The following is a 19,795-nucleotide window of genomic DNA, read 5'->3' as shown; positions in this document are numbered from 1 at the left end:
ACTCGTAGGTGCCCAGAAGTGAGGAGTGAGAAAATACATTCGTTCTGTTCTATAGAAAGGGACCGTCCACCCCATCGCTCAGTAAGACTGAGCAAAACAGCATATTTCGTAAGGCCGACGCACGACAGTCACACAAACAAAATAAAGAATAAAGAAGCAACCCCGCGGTGGCACAACAGTCACACAAATTCAACGAATAAAGAATAAATAAACAACCTGTCTGCGGCAGCGTTGTAGCTAGCCATGCACACCATTTAACCTAGCCTAGCCTACATTGCTAGGCTAAGTTACATGACTGGCAGTGAGCAGCACCAAAATAATATCCGACGGTCCGACATTAATTAATATCTGAGTGACAAGGTTAGACAGCACTTAACTTCGACAGAAGATCAATATTTCTTTCTCACACAAGATCTCTGATTTATAAACATTTTGCTGTTCCACCTGCTGTTGAGCATCTTCTCCTCCACTACGTGTTGATGCTGCTGCTGCAGATGTGGAGGCTCCATGTCCACGAGCAGCAAACATATCCGCTATTTTTAGGCATTTCGTAGCATCTGCCTGAAGGGCTGCTTTTTTCTGGTCCCTGGCTCTTTCAGCGCCACCCTTTCTTTTCTTCCCACTAGGGTCCATATTGCCCGTTTTCGATCTGCCTGGCAGTGGCTAACCAACCAAGTCACCCACGGAGGCTGAGATGGAGGGGTAGGCGTAATTGGCCTGCCCCTCACCTCATTGGCCCAGGCTTCAATCAATCATGACAAAGGGCAGATCTGCCAGTTTAACTTGCATTAACTTGAATTGACGTTCATGTGGCCTGCATTGAAGTGAACATGGCCTGCTACGTTAGACGCGAGTTTGGCATGAATAAAAAATAATAATAAAAGGCTTCAGGCCACCGAGCATATGCCCGCCATGCCCTATGCCAGGTCCAGCGGTGCGTGAGAGTGAACAATTGGCCATAGTCACGCACTGAATAATGCTACCGGAGCACACTCAGGGGACCAGTCAAAGTTATGTATTACTTATTTTTTTTAACAAATACCTCAATTATAATTACAAAGACGGAAATTCTCAACTTTTCATCGCAACCAACACCTAAAAAAAAAAAAAAGGAACTTACATTGCATCTATTTGGAAAAGCTCCGGCGAAATCAGGAATTTTAGGTTGTAATTGTAAATCAAAGTTATTCCACCAAATATTTTTATTTCCCTAAGTAAAAACATTCGTATTGTGTTGTTGTTTTCTTTGCATTATTCCAGATCTGGAAACACTGCATCTTTTTTTGTTATTTTGACAAGTTGTAATTTTTCTGCTAATAAATGCTCTAAATGACAATATTTTTATTTGAAATTTGGTATAAATGTTCTCAGTAGAAAATGTTCTATTACTCAAACAAATACCAGTAAATAGTAAAACCAGAGAATCTGATCATTTGAAAGTGAGCTCTTAAATTTTTTCCTGATCTGTTTATATTTATATTGTGAGGGACCGTCTAGGGATGGGTATCGTTTGTTTTTTTTCCGATACCGGTACTTAACCGATACTTTTAAAATGATACCGGTGCCTAAACCTATACTAAAAAAAAAAGCACAAAACAAGGATTGACAACATTAAAGAAAGGCTTTTTTTTTATTGCCAAGGCCAATTTTTTTCTTCAAATTGAACTATAAATTAACTGTTTAAAGTATACTATGAATATAAATACATACAAAACACTTGGCTTCAAACTACAGCTTTAAACTATGAATATTATATTAACTGTTAACAACAGTTTATAGTATGCTTAAATAAATATAAATAAATACAAAACAGACACTCTTTACAGATTACAGCTTCAAATGTATGAGCATATTTGCCTTTGGAGTCAAACATGTATTATTTAGTTTGAAATTTCACAACTTTCTGATTTGTTTATACCTAGCTATCTTTTCTATCTTGTTTATAGTTAATCTTGTTACTTGAACACACCGAGTGCGTAAAAGAGTACTGCCCCTTTAAGAGACTAGGGCACCGGTTGCTATAGGCTACAAACGGTAAAACAAATCTGCCCAGGACTCCTGCCTTTCTCCCCTCTTTACACGCAATTGTTTTGTTGCAGCTCCTGCACGTCGCGGTGTTTAAATCTTTTTATGCGAAATACAGCCACACTTTTGTCCGTTTACCTTTCGCTATTTTCTCTGTTTAAAGGTTGATGGCGAGCTCTGTTTGTGCTTGCACTTGTAAATGCTGCCTGCTTCACTGTCATAAGACTGTTGCTATGAAAACACCAATGAGCGTGAGCGCCACAGGACAAAGTTAACATTGGGAGATGGGGCAGTTTTAAATGTGGCCCACAAAATATGCCTGGCAACAAAATAAAAAATAATTCATACAGATCATACTCATACAAACATACGCCACTCACGTTACTGCTAGTTAGCTATCGCTAGTTTTCTACTGTTTTGGAACCAGCCTCCGTTTTTCATGTTGCAGCCTGAAATAATTCCTGTTTATAAGACAACATTTTACGTAAGTTTTGTTAATTTAGCTGCATGCTTTGTTGCTGTTATTCATTTCAAACGGCTCAGGCACCGAAAGGAAGCACCGAAATCTGCGTGACATTTCGGTCCGGTTTGTTCACTTAGCTGCCTGATTTGTTGCTGTTATTCATTTCAATCGGCTCAGGCACCGAAATCTGTGAGACATTTCGGTCCGGGTAGGTACCGGTTGTATAGTCCCGGTGCCATTGGTACCGGTTCTCGGTACCCAACCCTAATTGGTACCGGTTCTCGGTACCCAACCCTACCGTCCACTCAGTCAGTCCACGTTATTGGGATGTGGCAACTAGAGATAGTGGTTAAGAGGAACTAACCTCGAGATAGGGATGCGTACCGGTACGCCGGACCGGTTCTGGACTTGTAAAAACGTTTAGGTCCAGGTCCAGAAAAACCGAAACCCCAGTGATTCGGTACTGGACTTGTAAAAAAATCTAGCACTCACATACTATATCCTTTTCGTTCAAGACCATCTTAAACCTTCCATAGGTCGCGGAATTCGCAGTGGAAAAAGTCATTCCTATACCGTTACGCACCCAGACCAAATAACAGGAACAAATCATGCAGCTAAATCTTGAAAACTTATATAAAATGTTGTCTTATAAACAGGAATTATTTCAGGCTGCAACATGAAACACAGGGGCTGCTTCCAAAACAGTAGAAAACTAGCGATAGCTAACTAGCAGTAACATTAGTGGTGTCACTATGATCTATATGAATTATTTTGTATTTTTTTGCCAGGCAGATTTCGTGGGGCACTATCACAACTGCCCTAGCTCCCAATATAAACTTTGTCCTGTGTTGCTCATTGGTGTTTTCATAGCAACAGTCTTATGACAATGAAGAGCAGGCAGCATTTCACAGAACAAGAACAAACAGAGCTAGCCATAAACCTTTTAACAGAGAAAATACCGAAAGGTAAACGGTCAAAAGTGTGGCTGTATTTTGCACAAAAAGATTCAAACATCGCGACGTGCAGCAAATGCAAAAGAGGGGAGAAGGTCAACAGCAAATCAGCAACCTCAGACTGACAAATAAACGGAGATCACAGCAAAACGTAAAAGGGGAAGTGCACATTTTCTCGTACTCAGTGTGTTCAAGTAAAAAGATTAACTATAAACAGATAGAAAAGATAGGTATCAGAAATGGTGAAATTCCATGAAATAAATAATACAATACAAACAAAATAATACATTTTTGACTCCAAAGGCAAATATGCTCATATTTTTGCAAAATAAGTTTGATGCTGTAGTGTGTGCAGAGTGTGTGTGTGTTTTTTGTACTTATTTATATTTATTTAAGTAAACTATAAACTGTTGTTTACAGTTAATATAATGTTCATAGTTTGAAGTAAAAAAAAAAAAAAAAAAAGCTGTAGTTTGAAGCCAAATGTTTTGTATGTATTTATATTAATAGTATACTTTAAACAGTTCATATATTCAATTATGCCATGGGTTCGGGTCCGGACCTGAACCTAAACCTCTGGATTCGAATTCGGACCTGAACCTGAACGTGGGTTTAGGTATGCATCCCTACCTCGAGATAATGGAATTTGTACAAAAATATGTAATGCTATTTATTTGGCTCCAACACCAAATATATACATACAAAAACAAACAAACATAAATCAGTACTTAAACAGTACTCAAAAACTAGCTTACTAGTTTAAACAGCAATGCCACAATATTCCAAAAGTATTCCAACAGCATGTACTTACCCTCACATCAAGCAAGTACTCCTTCTCTACCACCCTTTCCAAAGGAATGATGCATTTCTTTGGGCCATTTCAGGGAGGTAGCCACCATCTCAAAATGAGGAAAGTATTTATCCACGTCCCTCTTGGAGAAGGGTGGTACCATCCTGATGTATCTACTGATATCCAGCGATGCAGTTTGAGGCGGTGTTAAGACAGATCTGAAGAACCAAAGGTCTCGTAACATTAAAGGTGCATTATGCAACAATTATGCTTCAGGAGTAGGGTTAGGATAAGCAGCTTAACCTTAGAATAACAGCTTAAAATAAATTGGGGCGCTACAATGACATTTAATATGGAGAATCGCGACGTTGCCATTGGCATAGCAGGGTCGATAGGCATATAACTGCGTTCTGTAGTTTCGCCTGCCGCAGCACGCCGACCTGACTTGTTTGCCTTCTGCCGATCTAGTAAGTAGCTTATTTGCCGTCTTGCTTAGTCTTGTGTTGCACTTGCTTGATGTTTGACTGTGTAAGGACAGTCGTTGAGTAACTAGTTTGTCAAAATGTCAAATGTCAAAAATGTTTCGTTAGTTTTAGCTGCTAGCATACCTTTAGCGAATAGCTATTGATCCTTATTGCACCTTTAAATTGACAGACTCTCAGTTGTGGGTAAATATACTTGTTTATTATCAGTACAATGGCGGTTGCTGTCAAAATGAAGAGAGGTAAACAAAATGACAACCAAAAAGCCTCACAATAAATAAATATTTGCAGCAACTTACCTCTCTATGGAAGCCCGTTTCCGCCACGTAGAAGAAAAAAACATGCCGGTCACAACTCATTATTTTGAGATACTATCTTGTTATTTTGACATAGTTATCTCATTATTTTGAGATAGGATCTCAACAGGACCAGACCAGTCATTGTCAGAGCCGGTTCAGACCTCAATGGGGCCCTAGGCAAAATTATGCCAAGGGGCCCTCCTAACTGAACCCCCAAAATTTTCAACCGTCGCACCTGACACCCAGTGCTTCCACTCATCCCCCCTTTAAATATATTGCACTTGTGTTGGAATTAAAACCATTTTATTTAGCAGATCCATATTGTCCGTTTTCTGTTGAAGTGGTTGCTAGGCAAACAAATTGAGTCGTGAGAAGACTTGAGCTTAACAAAACGACATGTTTTTGATTTACGATGACCGTGTCTTTATAAAATGAAAGGAGAGTAAAATGCCATAATAAACAACGTACTAACCTCGAAACATCAAACCAATACTTCAAGCAACAGTTTGATAATTCTCGGTATGATCTCACTCTATTAATAAGTGTTTATTATTTAGCACCATTCATAATATTTCACGAGTTTTATTTATTCACCAAGAATAAATCGTATCTGCATCTATATTTGCCTGTGGGCTATCCAAGCAAACAAACTTCAATCTTAGTCAATATGTATCCATTACTTTCCATTTTGTTAAGTGCAGTTGTAACTATACAAGGCTACAACTAAAATTATAGAAGCTAGCAAGACGCACACAGAGACCGGGGATCCCCAAGGGCTCACCGCCCTGTTGATGTAGGTCTAACACGGACTGTCCCTCCCTCTCTCCCACCAGGAGAGGAGAGTTAAAGGCTTTACCTGACTTCTGCTCCCGCAGTTCATTTTCAAGTTCCTTCCTCTTCCTTTTTTCATTCCCCGAGGGATAGCTCCGCTTCATCTTTCTACACTGATGATGCAATGATGTGCATGGGTAGCTATCTGACGTCCGCGCCGGACAGTAACGTTGTCACGTTTTTTAATTATAAATAATACATTTGCGGGGCCCTACGCAACGTGCGTAGTGTGCGTATTGAAAGAACCGGTCCGGTCATTGTAGCCTATCCATAGGCGCTACATATAGCCTATTATGACAGTAGTTAGGCTGGAGATGATGGACTCAATCATTGAAGATTATTTCAGACATAGGTATACAAATGCTGACATGTTGGCTCGATTATCTCAGGAGCACAACATTAATATTAGTAAAAGAACTCTAAAAGAGCTCTTCAGAGGAATCAGCTGTGGCGAAGACGCAATAAGGCGAACATTGGAGAAGTAGCCGATTGAATCCATCGCCAATTACAGTCCTCTGGACTTACATTACTCCTCACGCCGCAACATACACCATCAGCATTCAATACGTTGGTTCCCCGTGCTTGGACCTAGAGTGGAAATGCCTTTTTCACTGCCGTGCAGAAAACTGCATGGTGGCAATGTGTGTGTTCTCCGTCCCGTGATCCAATCTCATTTTCAAAGGGCGACCATGCTGCATTACTGAATCAATGAAATACCCCGGTATAAGACGTGGGTTGGTAGTTGAGTGAGCTATATGAAAAATAGGCTATATACATTTAGGCTACAATGACTGGTCTGGTCTTGTTGAGAAGTTATCTCAAAATAATGAGATACTTCGTCAAAATAACGAAATGCTATCTCAAAATAATGAGTTGTGAGCTGCATTTTTTTCTTTTACATGGCGGACACAGGCTTCCATACCTCTCTCTCGAAAAAAGGTGAGTCTTCCGGGAAAACTACCTTGCCTGCACTAACTAACACTAAACTAAAAAGGTGCAAACACAAACACTAGGGCCAATAGTTTTCCGCGAAAACGGAAAACGGACGGAATACGCGGAATGGACCATCTGAAACGGAATGGACCACTGAAAACGGAATTGCAACTTTTCAAACGGAAACATAATTTTGTGCATCAAAATCGCCCAAAACCCCCTGTATCTTACCCTGTAAGAATGAATGTCTTTCAAATAAACACAACAACGATCGCAACAATGAAAAAACATTAATTAAAGAACAAAAGCGGTCAGAAAATGTCACGTCTGCGCTGAACTCTGCTCCGGCCAAGCCCCCCTTTTCAAGGGTAGTCACTTCATTTGCTCATCTTCCCAATCGCATTAAAAACTACAAATGTTAAGTCTTCTGTTGTGTTGATGGCTGGCAAACAACAATCTAAGAAGGGCACGTATTATTCACTGAGTTACCAAGCAGTCTAATTTATGGGGACTAATTAGCACTGCACTGAATTACATTACCATGACTTATTGCTACACAATAACAATTACACAACTAATATTACTAGATACATATAATAGTGGACATTACACTAGGCAACATGGATGTCATTCATATCTCATCCAGTCGAAATCTTAACAGGATTGAACCCATCTTTATTACAGCGTATCAACATAAGAACAGAACATAGCTAAATCTCCGCTTAGCATCATGCTAATCACTACTAATAGCACGAGCAGGTAGCCCAAAATTTGGTATTTAATACACGATATATTACAGAAGCAACTTCATGAAAACCCTTACTTTCATTAAGTATGCACATAATGCCTCACATACAGGTCGAACAATGATGATTTAAGCATTGGAAATGTATAAGGCACAGTATGGTCAACTACTTAGCGACAAACTGAACTCGACAGTATCTTAACTGTGGGTGCTGCACGCACGCAAACAGCGTTGCTAGGCAACATCACTATCAACAGAGTTTTTCATACAGTTAACGTGCAGAAAGGCATTATACGGCCGTTTTTATTTTTTTGACGCGGAATCACGGAATTACCAAAAACGTGACACGGAATTTGCTTTTTTTTGACGCGGAAAACTATTGGCCCTAAAACACCCACCAGTAAACAACTAAGAGAACAGCCAAATGAAAAAGCGTGTAAGACGCATTAGAGTCTTCAAGGTAAGAGTCTCTGACCCCGTTTACACGGTGGGAAAACGCAGATATTTTCATGCGGTTTGGCCTTTCATTGACACAAAAACGGAGGTTATCATGGAAGACGATCATTTCTAAAAACTCCGGCTAAAGTGGAGATTTCTGAAAACTCCGTTTTTGTGTTTGCGTGTGCACTGGGTCAAACGTAGTTTTAGTTTCTCAAACGTCCAAATTAATATATATTTTTTTAATATTTGTTTTTACGTGCATTGCCTCCAATTCTATATTTATATATGAAAATGTGCACATTTAGAACATAGTCTCGAGGACTACGTTGACCATTTGACTTCACATCTTGAGGAATAGTGTAATTTCTCCGAGATATAATGTTCTAAATGTACGAATAGTAGACCTAGATTAAAACTAATGTTGTAAGGCTGTCTAGTCTCACATTCAAACTTCATACCTGATCACCCTCATGTCCAGAGCATGTCCCTGTCTGGCCACTGGTTTCAGCATGCCTGTCTTGTTACCCCTTGTCATTTTATCAGAAGAACAGCAACTAACCTTCATGGCTGGGTCGAGTCTAGGTTCCCATATTTTGGGGAGGCTAGGCTCCTAGATAAAACCTATTATTTTTCCTGTTACCCAGCAAAACTAGGGGGGTCTGGGGGCACGCTCCCCCATAAGATTCTTTTGAAAATATCCTTTTAAATAGTGTCCTCTAGTGGGTTTTAAAGAGAAATCAACACATTTATAACAACAACAACAAAAAAAAAAAAAACATTTTGAAGACATCTGCTGAGATAGGTGCTAATTATACTGTAGCATGATAGGGATTTGCAGCTCAAGTGAGTAGGTAAACATTGTAGGCTAGAGTTCACTAGCTAGTTATAGCTGGCGGAGCTACTGAATAGGGTAGCATACAGGATCAATGAACCGGCATGATAAAAGAGAGCAACGACATCTACCATTAACTCATGATGATTTAACCATTTAGTTTCTTTTACCAACTTCATGTGCTTTACCTTTATATCCAGCAGCTGGTTATGGCAGCTTTCACCAGCTTTGGTCGGACAGTTGCTTCAAGTCTGTTTACTAGACGTTATCACTGTCTGTCTTCTAGGGCTTTGACTTTTGCCTAAAAATTATATTCGAAGTTCGTTTGTTTATTAATATTAATATTCGAATATATTCCAATATTTATTAATAATAGTTTGACCATTAAATGCCTTCAGTAAGACCTATATGGTAAAAAACTTAGGTTGTATATGTTTTGTCCACCAGGGGGCAGTGTATCAGTCAATGTCAATGAACAGGCAACGATGTTTTCAGAACTTTATTTATTTAAGGTCGGACACAAACTGTGCGCACAAACTGTGACTTCAACAAAATAAAGATAAATAATTATTTGCCAGCAGACTTTTTTAAGTTATTCGCCAAAAATACCAGGTGGTTGACATGTTCTGGCTCTAGGGAACAGCGTTGTTTGTTGACTATGTTCCCCGCGGTGGAAAACACCCTTTCCGACCTCACGGATGTCCCGCATATTGCCAGGTAGCCGCGTGCCAGCTGAGCGAGATGGGGGTACTTGGGGCTTCTCTCCTTCCACCAATACAGGGGGTTGCTGTCAGACGGGGGTGGGGGCTCATTGTCGTAGGCCATCATTTCTCTTCGGATCATATCTTCATCATTCGGTCTATCTGTTAAAATAAATTAGTTTTTGTTAATGTGTTGTTTAGGCTACGTTTTATACCGCACTTTTTTCCCCAATGTAGGGCTATACATAGCGAGTTTGAGTTGTTATGAAAGGCAATCGATTATTTAAATGTTTTGTATTATTTCTTATTGATTATTGTAGGAGCCATTTTTAGTTTAAGTTAGTTAGGATCTTTTATTTTGAAAGGTCTTTTATTTTGGCAGTCGTGAGAAGGCCTTGAGCTTTTTTTTTAAGACCACCCCTGTGGCAGCAATTCAAGTTGAAATGGGGGAAATGCCACTCAGACTAAGAAGGGAGCAGTTGGCATTGGTTTATTGGACCAACCTTAAGGGACACAGGAGTGATCATCCATGTCAAAAAGTGTTGTTACCCTGCCAGGAGAAGGAAAGAAAGCAGAGTTCAAGTTTTGGCTGGACAATACAGCAAGCTGCTAGGGTAATGGAAATCTCTGAGGTGAGAGTAAGTCCGACAGTGGCATATTCTAGGGTTCCTCCATGGATGCTTGAGGAGGTGGTAGTAGATTTCTCTCTATTAGACCGTAGGGAGAATGGGGAGTGTGTGGATGAATCCATGGTTCAAATGCACTGTAATTTGCAGTATCCCAACAGCATTCAGATGTATACTGATGCATCTAAAATAGGAAGCAAAGTTGGAGTGGCTTTTGTGGTCCCAAAGTTAGATGTTAAAGTGACAAAAAGAATGACTGATGACTTGGCTGTATTTACAGCTGAGTTAGCTGCAATAAGATTAGCGTTAATGTGGGTGGAAGAGAGTAGGCTCAAATGTGTAGCAATATGGTCTGACTCAAGTTCAGCTCTAGTATCACTAAAAAACATGCACTCTGAATCAAGACCAGACATTGTATATGAGGTGTTGGAGTTAGCGAATCAGGTGCAGAAGGCAGGAATTAGTATTTCCTTTGGGTGGGTTCCAGCACACATGGGAGTTGAAAGAAATGAAATGGCTGATAGATTTGCAAAACAGGCAGCACTGAAACATGATGTAGACATCAATGAAAGTCATAGTAAAACCGAGGTCAAAAGCATTATTAAGGACAAGGTTTGGGATATATGGCAGTACATGTGGGACCATGAAATTACAGGAAGGAATTTCTATGGAATACAAAGAAAAGTTGGGGGTAGCAGGAGTACTGTTAGGAACAACCAGGAGGAAAACATCCTGTCAAAAATGAGGTTTGGACATATGGGACTAAATAACACTCTAGTCATAATTAAAAAACATGTTGATGGACTCTGTGTTTGCGGAGATAGTCAAGAGACCATAGAACATGTAATAGAGATGTGTCAAAGATATCAGAGGCAGAGAAAGATACTTAATAGTCTCCTTAAAGAAGAGAAAGTGGTATTGAAGATTTCAGACATTTTACAGAGAAACTCAGGAGATATTTGTTTTAATTTTATTTTTCATTTTCTGAAAAAAACAGGTTTATTTTATAGGATTTAGTAAGGGTGTTCAGATCCACACTCCAGTATAGAAGGTGGCGGTAATGCACACTAAAAGTTGCTTGCCAACCGCCATAAAACAAAAAAGAAGAAGAAGAAGAAGAAGGCCTTGAGCTTTAAGATGGCCGACACTCACCTCTGACCTCAGAGCTTAGAACGTAGAACAAAGGAACAGAGCAGAAGGCATACAGTTCTTTACTGGATTATTGAATTTACTGGATTATTGAATTGATGGATTATTGGATTTACTGAATTTTGTTGAATATATTAAACCGTTTTTGAACATATTGATCTCACCTTTCAAAGACTATTGGAGTATCGTTGTCGCTCTGGAATTTTCTTTTGTTTTTCCACTTCATCTGCTTGCTCACCTGGATACTGCTCACCTACCTGCCCTGCCTGCCTCACTGCCTCCCTGCCTGCCTGCTTACCCTCCATGCCTGCTTTCCTCTGACATACATCTTCATCAATCAAGGTACAATATCATTTTTTGCATTCAGTCAAAGAAGCTTGCTTGATCACATCTGTTCCTGTGGCTATTTTTGTTTGGAAAATACGCCTTAACGAAAGGTAAAGAACTGGCCATTGCTTGTGCTGCTTGAAAGTGGACATCTTTGAAATGTTTGGACAGCACATGGACTCTCTATTTAACTGCAATTGTTAAACCTGTGGATTTTTTGAATTTGTGAAGCTTGTGGAAACCTTGATTCTGATTTAAGATCATTGGACTTTTTGAGTTGAAGATATTTTTGATCTTTTTGAGTTTTGAATTCTGATGCACTATTGGAGTGAAGTACTTGGAATCTATGTTTGGAAGAGTGACTTATTGTCTGAATTATATGATAATATAATATTGAAGTTGACTATCAGTTTTGATCCTGTTATTGGAGAGGATTTTTGGTTTTTGTGTGAAGTCAGAAGACACTATTGTGCTGTACTGCATTTTGAAGATATAAATATATTTTGTATTGCTGTTGCTAAACTTTAATCATGGATGATAAGCTTCAGAAGACTCAAGCAACACGCAGAGGAAAACTTGGTGTGTGTACACGTAAAATGAAAGAATTAAAGGTACTATTTAAAGGTGGAAGTTCTGAAGAAATAAGCTTTGGCATTCAACAAATGCATCAAGCCGTAAGTGATTTCAAAGAGTGTCATGAATCTGTGCAAGAGCTGCTTGAGGGTGAAGAAAAGGCAATTGATAATGATGACTGGTATAAACGAAAAATGCAAACTTTTGAAGCATTTACTTCTAATGAAATAGAAGGTTGGAGAACTGCTCAGGTATTGCAAGCTGCAGTTTCTCCTTTTGATAGCATATCCAATCCTGGTAAAGCACAGAGTGTTGGAAGCAAGGTATCAAGAGCATCATCTGTTTCTTCTGCGCGTGTAAAGGCTGAAGCCGAGAAGGCAGCCCTACAGCAACGTGCAGCTGGGCTGCAGAAAAAGCATGCTTTGGAAAAACAGAGAATGGAAGTGCAAAATGCAATGGAAAGAGTTGAGCTTGAAACGGAGCTGGCTGCAGTTCAAGCCAAAGTAAAAGTGCTAGAGTGCGTTGATGTTGAGGCCACTGACTCTAAATTCACGTCAACAGAGCCACCAGGTGATGGCATGAATGACTATTTAATGAGTCATTTTCAAACTGTGAAAGAGTTTTATCCAGAAGCCTCACCAGTGGAATATGCAAAGATCAATGTTGTTCCCAAAACACCACTATATAGAGCTTTAACTCAAGATACAAGGCCAAAGAGGTCTCAAAGGCCTACTCAGCCAATACCATTGAACCAGGCCAGTCAGAATGTTGCAGGCTCCATACCACTGTCAAGCTCAGTCAATAACAACCTTGGTGCAATTGCTGATCTCATTGTGCAACAGCAAAAGATGGCTTACCTTCCAACTAGAGATTTGACGGTGTTCAATGGTGAACCACTTAATTTCAAGCCATTTATGCTGGCATTTCAACACAGTATAGAAAGAAATACTACCAGTAGCCAAGACAGACTGTATTATCTGGAACAGTACACGTCCGGGCAGCCTAAGGAGTTGGTCAGAAGTTGCTTTCATATGGGTGCAGACAGAGGGTATGCCGAAGCAAAAGGGCTACTTGAAGAACATTTTGGAGATGAGTTCAAAATATCTAATGCTTATTTGGACAAAGCATTGAATTGGAGTAACATTCCAACAGACAATGGAGAAGCTTTTTAAAGCTATGCGCTCTTCTTACGTGGATGTTGCAATGTCATGCGTACCCTGCGGTACATGGATGAACTTAACCTTCCATCAAACTTGAGGCTTCTTATCTCTAAGGTGCCCTACAAGCTAAAGGAAAAATGGAGAGCACTTGCTTTCGACATCAAGGAACGAACTCAAGCCAGGGCCACCTTTGGAGATCTTGTTCACTTCCTGGAAAGGCAGGCCAGGATGCTACAAGACCCCATTTTTGGCAACCCCCAGGATGCTGCCTCAACCAAGCGACCACCCAAAGCAACCATCAGCATCACCAAGCCCATTCTTAGTCCCAAACCATAGACTAGAGGGAGTTTTGCCACAACAGTCGCAGCTGTACCACAATACAATGCAGCGCGTTCTACTGCAGAGAACACAGTGGAAGTGTCAAAGGTGTCTAACATCAGTCTGTCAAAACTCTGTCCTGTCTGTAATGGTGAACATGTTGTTGCAGAGTGCCAAGAACTGGTGAACCAGTCTCATAATGCAATAGTTGATATGTTGAAGACTAAAGGTATCTGCTTTGGTTGTCTGGTTAAAGGGCATATGAGTCGAAATTGCAAAAACAGACACACTTGTTCAGTGTGCTCCAAGTTACATCCAACTATCTTGCACATACCACAGAAAGTGGATTCAGGGAAAGCCCCTGAAAGGACTGTAAGCAGTGGGCTGGTTTCAGTGAAGACCAAGTCCCTTGACTGCAGTGACAAAGACTGTACACTCGCAATCGTACCAGTTCAAGTCAAGCTAAGTAACTCAAACCAAGTCATCCAGACTTACGCTTTCCTTGACCCAGGAAGTTCGGCAACATTTTGTACAGAACAGCTTAGAAGGAAGTTGAGTGCCACAGGAATTCGTAAGCAAATCCTTCTGCATACAATGGGGCAAAAGAAACCAATCAATAGTTTGGTGCTCAACGGCCTTGAAGTGTGTAGCCTGGAAGGAAGTGAGTTTGTAGGCTTACCTGAAGTTTATACACAACCTGCAATTCCTGTAGGAAAAGAATACGTACCCAGATAGGAGTACATAAGGAAATGGTCCTACCTTAAAGATGTGAAAATACCAAAAATTGATGCTGAAGTTGACCTTCTCATAGGGGTGAATGCGCCGAACCTAATGGAACCATGTAGAATTATCAATAGCCAGGGTAATGGGCCTTTTGCTATTAAGACACTGCTAGGTTGGGTGGTGAATGGACTTCTCCATAGTGACAATGCATGCCTCAATCAGAAAGGCCCAAAGCATGTTCATTCACATCGGATCTCTGTTAAAAAATTGAGTGAACTTTTAATTCAGCAATATAATCATGATTTCCCAGAGAAGGGTTTTGAGGAAACAAAGCAAATGTCAGTTGAGGATTGCAGATATATGCAAATAATGGACAGCTCTACAAAGCTTATTAATGGACACTATGCAACTGCCTTTGCCATTTAAGAAGGATGATCCTGCAATGCCAAACAACCGCCACCTCGGGGAGCAACGGACCATGGCATTGAAGAGAAAGTTTCAGAGAAACAGTGACTTTCATAAGGAGTACACCGCCTTCATGAACATAGTCCTATCAAGTGGGCATGCTGAACTTGTGCCACAAGAGCAGTTGATGCAGGAAAGTGGAAATGTGTGGTACATACCTCATCATGGGGTGTTCCATCCGAAGAAGGGCAGCTTACGTGTGGTGTTTGATTGTTCTGCTGCTTATCAGGGAAAATCACTGAATACTGAACTGCTTCAAGGTCCGAATCTTACAAACACCTTACTTGGAGTTTTAGTCCGTTTCCGTCACGGCAAGATTGCCATCATGGCTGATGTGGAGAAGATGTACCATCAAGTGAAAGTCTCACCTCATCATGTGAACTTCTTGCGCTTCCTTTGGTGGCCTGATGGAGGTATCAGCCAGCCACTGAAAGAGTACAGGATGGTCGTACATCTGTTTGGTGCAACGTCATCAGCGAGCTGTGCAAGTTACGCTTTAAAGAGGACAGCTGAGGATAACAAAGGGTGCTTCTCAGCTGAGGCAACTAGCACAGTTAGGAACAATTTCTATGTGGATGACCTCTTAAAGTCTGTTGATACAGAGTGCTTCGCCATCAAGCTTTGTAAGGAATTGAAGCTGCTTTGTGCAACTGGAGGGTTTAAGTTGACAAAATGGATTAGCAACAACAACGCTGTCTTAGTCTCCATTCCAGAGTCTGAAAGGGCAAAGGATGTTCAGAATCTTGACCTTGACATAGAAGATTTGCCAGTTGAAAGGGCGCTGGGTGTGCAGTGGTGTGTCAAGGAAGATGGCTTCACATTCCAGGTGACCATCAAGGAGAGTCCATGCAGTAGACGTGGAATTTTGTCCATGGTCAGTTCCGTGTTTGACCCACTGGGGTTCCTCGCACCTCTCACCTTCACTGCAAAGTGCATTCTACAGGAGTTATGCAAGCAGAACATTGGATGGGATGACGAGTTGCCAGAGGTTCATGCCCAAGCCTGGAAGAAATGGTGGCAAGAACTCCCAAAGGTGAGAGAGTTCAAGGTCAGTAGATGTTTTGTTCCAGACAACGTTGAAAGTGTCAAAACCGCACAGATGCACCACTTCTGCGACGCGAGCGACACCGGATATGGCACTGTTACCTACCTGAGGTTGACCAGCAACAGCAAGGCCCATGTCACCTTTCTAATGGGAAAGGCCCGAGTCGCCCCCCTTGAAGCAGATGACCACACCGCGGATGGAGCTCACGGCTGCGGTTCTAGCAGTACGTATGGACAGAATGCTATCTGAGGAGTTGCACATGAATTTGGATGCATCCCTGTTTTGGACAGATAGCATGACTGTTCTGAGATATATCCGGAATGAAAGCAGAAGATTCCAGACCTTTGTGGCCAACCGTGTGAACGTCATCAGAAGTGCATCAGAGGTGTCTCAGTGGAGATACATAGGAACAAAATTGAACCCTGCTGATTATGCCTCACGAGGGCTGCATATTGACAACTTTCTGAAAGGAAAAACTTGGATCAATGGCCCAGACTTCTTAAAAGAACCAGCCCATTGCTGGCCAGATCCTCCGTTTGAAGTTGAACTGTGTCCAAATGACCCTGAATTTAGAAAAGGAGTTGACACTGTTAATGTCACTGTGGAAGAAAACTGTGACGCTACTACTTACCTTTTGAATTACTTCTCAACATGGATGAGGCTGAAGAAGGCAGTGGCATGGCTCCTGAGGTTGAAGTCTATCCTTTTAGATGTTGTAAGGAAATGCAAGAAAGACAAAGATCAAAGCAGACATGGTATGACTACAAGAAAACAAAAGCATAAGAAAACTGTTCCATACGTCGTAGCAATCAGTGATCTGGAGAACGCTGAGATGACCATTCTACAGTTTTGCCAAAAGCAAGGATTTCCACAGGAGATATCCTGCCTGCAGAAGGGCATGGAAAATGTAAAAGGAAACAGCACCATCTTCAGGTTAAATCTTTTTCTTGACGAAGGCACCTTGAGGGTTGGGGGCCGTCTCAGCAAAATGGCAATGCCCAGTGAACAAAAGCACCCCGCAATACTCCCCAAGGACCATCATGTCTCCAAGCTCTTACTGTTGCATATCCATCAAGAAACAGGACACAGTGGAAGGAACTTCATGCTTTCCAGACTGCGACAAAGGTACTGGACTCCCTGTGCCAACTCTTTGGCCAGAAAGGTCATTAATGAATGCATAACATGCAGAAGAGTCCGCTCCAGTGCAGGCAAACAAAAAATGGCAGACTTGCCAGTTGACAGGTTGACTCCTGACCTTCCACCCTTCACTCATGTAGGAGTTGATTACTTTGGACCGTTGGAAGTAAAGCGAGTCATGAATTTGATGACTTTAGACTCGACTTGACTAAATCCAAAAAGACTTGCAACTCGACTTGGACTTTAACATCAGTGACTTGTGACTTCACTTGGACTTGACCCTTTTGACTTGAAAAGACTTGATACTTTCCTCGAACCTGAAGATTAAAATGTATGTTTACACTGACCGCTCTATCTCCCTTTGCACCTGTGTGCGGCACGACATCCAATCAAATTAGATCCACGTTGTTTCTATATGATACGTACAGACAGTATACATGACACACACGCGCGTGCTAGTTGGCAAAAATGATACCAAAGGTAGTTTCTTTTGGGTACAAAAATTATGAGGTGATAAACAAAAAAAATAATTGCTGTATGTAAAACCTGCGGGAGCAACTTCGTCCGACATTTGAAGTTACACAAAGAACGGTACGTTTTGAATCAAAGCCAACACTAGCTTGTTGGCTAACTTAATTGCTAGCTAGCTACGTATCAATTAGACTGTGAACTCACTGTTAAAGTCACTTTGAGTTTACAAACATGGTAAACCGTATCTCCTTTGGGTTCATGGTAAACTGTATCTCCTGTGGGTTCATGTATGTATGTATGTATGTATAAGTTCACTCGTTTGCACGCCCCCATTTCTGGGTTGTCTTGGATGAAATAGCTGCTAGTGCTAGAGTGTTTGACATAAAAATGTGGATCACCACTCGGTGAGTTGCACATCTTTGAAAACGAACGTTTAGGGTGTATGTAACTCGGACCGCTTTATGAATGCCTGTACCAGAAGCACGGGGGTGATTCTAAATGAACCAAAAGCTTGAGACTGGATAGTTTAGGATTTTTTTTTAAGCGAGATTGTATGTGCTTAGTAGCTGATCATTTTTTTTTAAGCGAGATTGTATGTGCTTAGTAGCTGATCAGCGGATCATACACAGTAGACTGCTGCCAGCAGCAACACTTAAGCCAAGCCTAATCAAATCAAGGTCAGTTTAACGTCACTGCACACGCTACTATTACATGTAGATTATTTAATTTTATTTAATTTTTGAGAGTGAGGATATCTTTTATAAAGTGGTGACATGGTTGAAAAGGTTAAGCTTACACTTAGGTTTTGAAATGAGTGTTTGAACAATGTTCTTCCAAAAAAAGGCTTAATAAATACAAATCTTAAAAGCATACATGATCTGTGTAAATATTATTTCTCTGTTGTTGAAAGGACTCGAAAGGACTCAACTCAAACGGTAGGACTTGGGACTCGACTTGAGACTTGTCGGCCTTGACTTGTGACTTGACTCGGGACTTGCCTGTCTTGACTCGGGACTTGACAGCAAAGACTTGAGACTAACTTGTGACAAAACAATGACTTGGTCCCACCTCTGCTTGATACTGACTCCTGCATACATGCATTCAGACGCTTCATTGCAAGAAGAGGGCAGGTGTCTGAGTTGCGATCAGACAATGGAACAAATTTTGTCTCAGCTGAAAAGGAACTAAAGGAGTGCCTGAAATCTTGGAACTTGCAGCATATTGAACAGAGCCTACTCCAAAAGGGAGTAAAATGGACTTTTAAACCACCCCATGCTGCCCATCATGGAGGAGTATGGGAGCGGCTCATTCGCATGATAAAAGTAATACTCCAATCAGTCACCAGCCAACAGCATCTGGATGATGAAGGCCTTCAGACGGTAATGTGTGAGATTGAGGCCATTCTCAATAGCCGACCGCTCACAACCGTTTCTGACAATCCCAACGACTTGGAGCCACTAACACCCAACCATTTACTGCAACTCAAGGTGCAGCCGGTTCTGCCTCCAGGATTGTTCATGAAAGAAGACCTATATGCAAGACGTCGCTGGAGGCAAACCCAGTACATCGCAGATTTGTTTTGGAAGCGATGGGTCAGAGAATATCTTCCTCTTCTACAGACGCGTCAAAAATGGTCACGTGTCAAGCGTCACTTCTGCCAGGGAGACATTGTGTTGGTAGCTGACGCCACAGCACCTAGAGGGTCATGGATGTTGGCCAGAGTCATTGAAGCCCACCCTGATTCCAAAGGCTTGGTTCGCAGCGTAAGGCTTCAAACAAAGACAAGCCAGCTAGAGCGACCCATCAGCAAGATCTGCTTACTTGTAGAAGGCCCTCAACCCAAGGATGACTGAGGCCTACATGAACTTGCGCACGTGCAGCACACACGCAGATTCATACACTGATTCTTTGCACACATCATTTAGATAGAACATGGCTCCTTTAGAAAATTTACTTTTTTGTTGTTTACAGCTTGCTTCCTGCAGTAGCTATAAGGGGCCGGCTATGTAGGAGCCATTTTTAGTTTAAGTTAGTTAGGATCTTTTATTTTGAAAGGTCTTTTATTTTGGCAGTCGTGAGAAGGCCTTGAGCTTTAAGATGGCAGACACTCACCTCTGACCTCAGAGCTTAGAACGTAGAACAAAGGAACAGAGCAGAAGGCATACAGTTCTTTACTGGATTATTGAATTGATGGATTATTGGATTATTGAATCGATGGATTATTGGATTATTTAATTTATTGGATTTACTGAATTTTGTTGAATATATTGAACCGTTTTTGAACATATTGATCTCACCTTTCAAAG

This window comes from Sprattus sprattus, assembly GCF_963457725.1.
Source record: "Sprattus sprattus genome assembly, chromosome: 7".
Taxonomy (NCBI): domain Eukaryota; kingdom Metazoa; phylum Chordata; class Actinopteri; order Clupeiformes; family Clupeidae; genus Sprattus; species Sprattus sprattus.
This window is presented reverse-complemented; position numbering follows the sequence as displayed.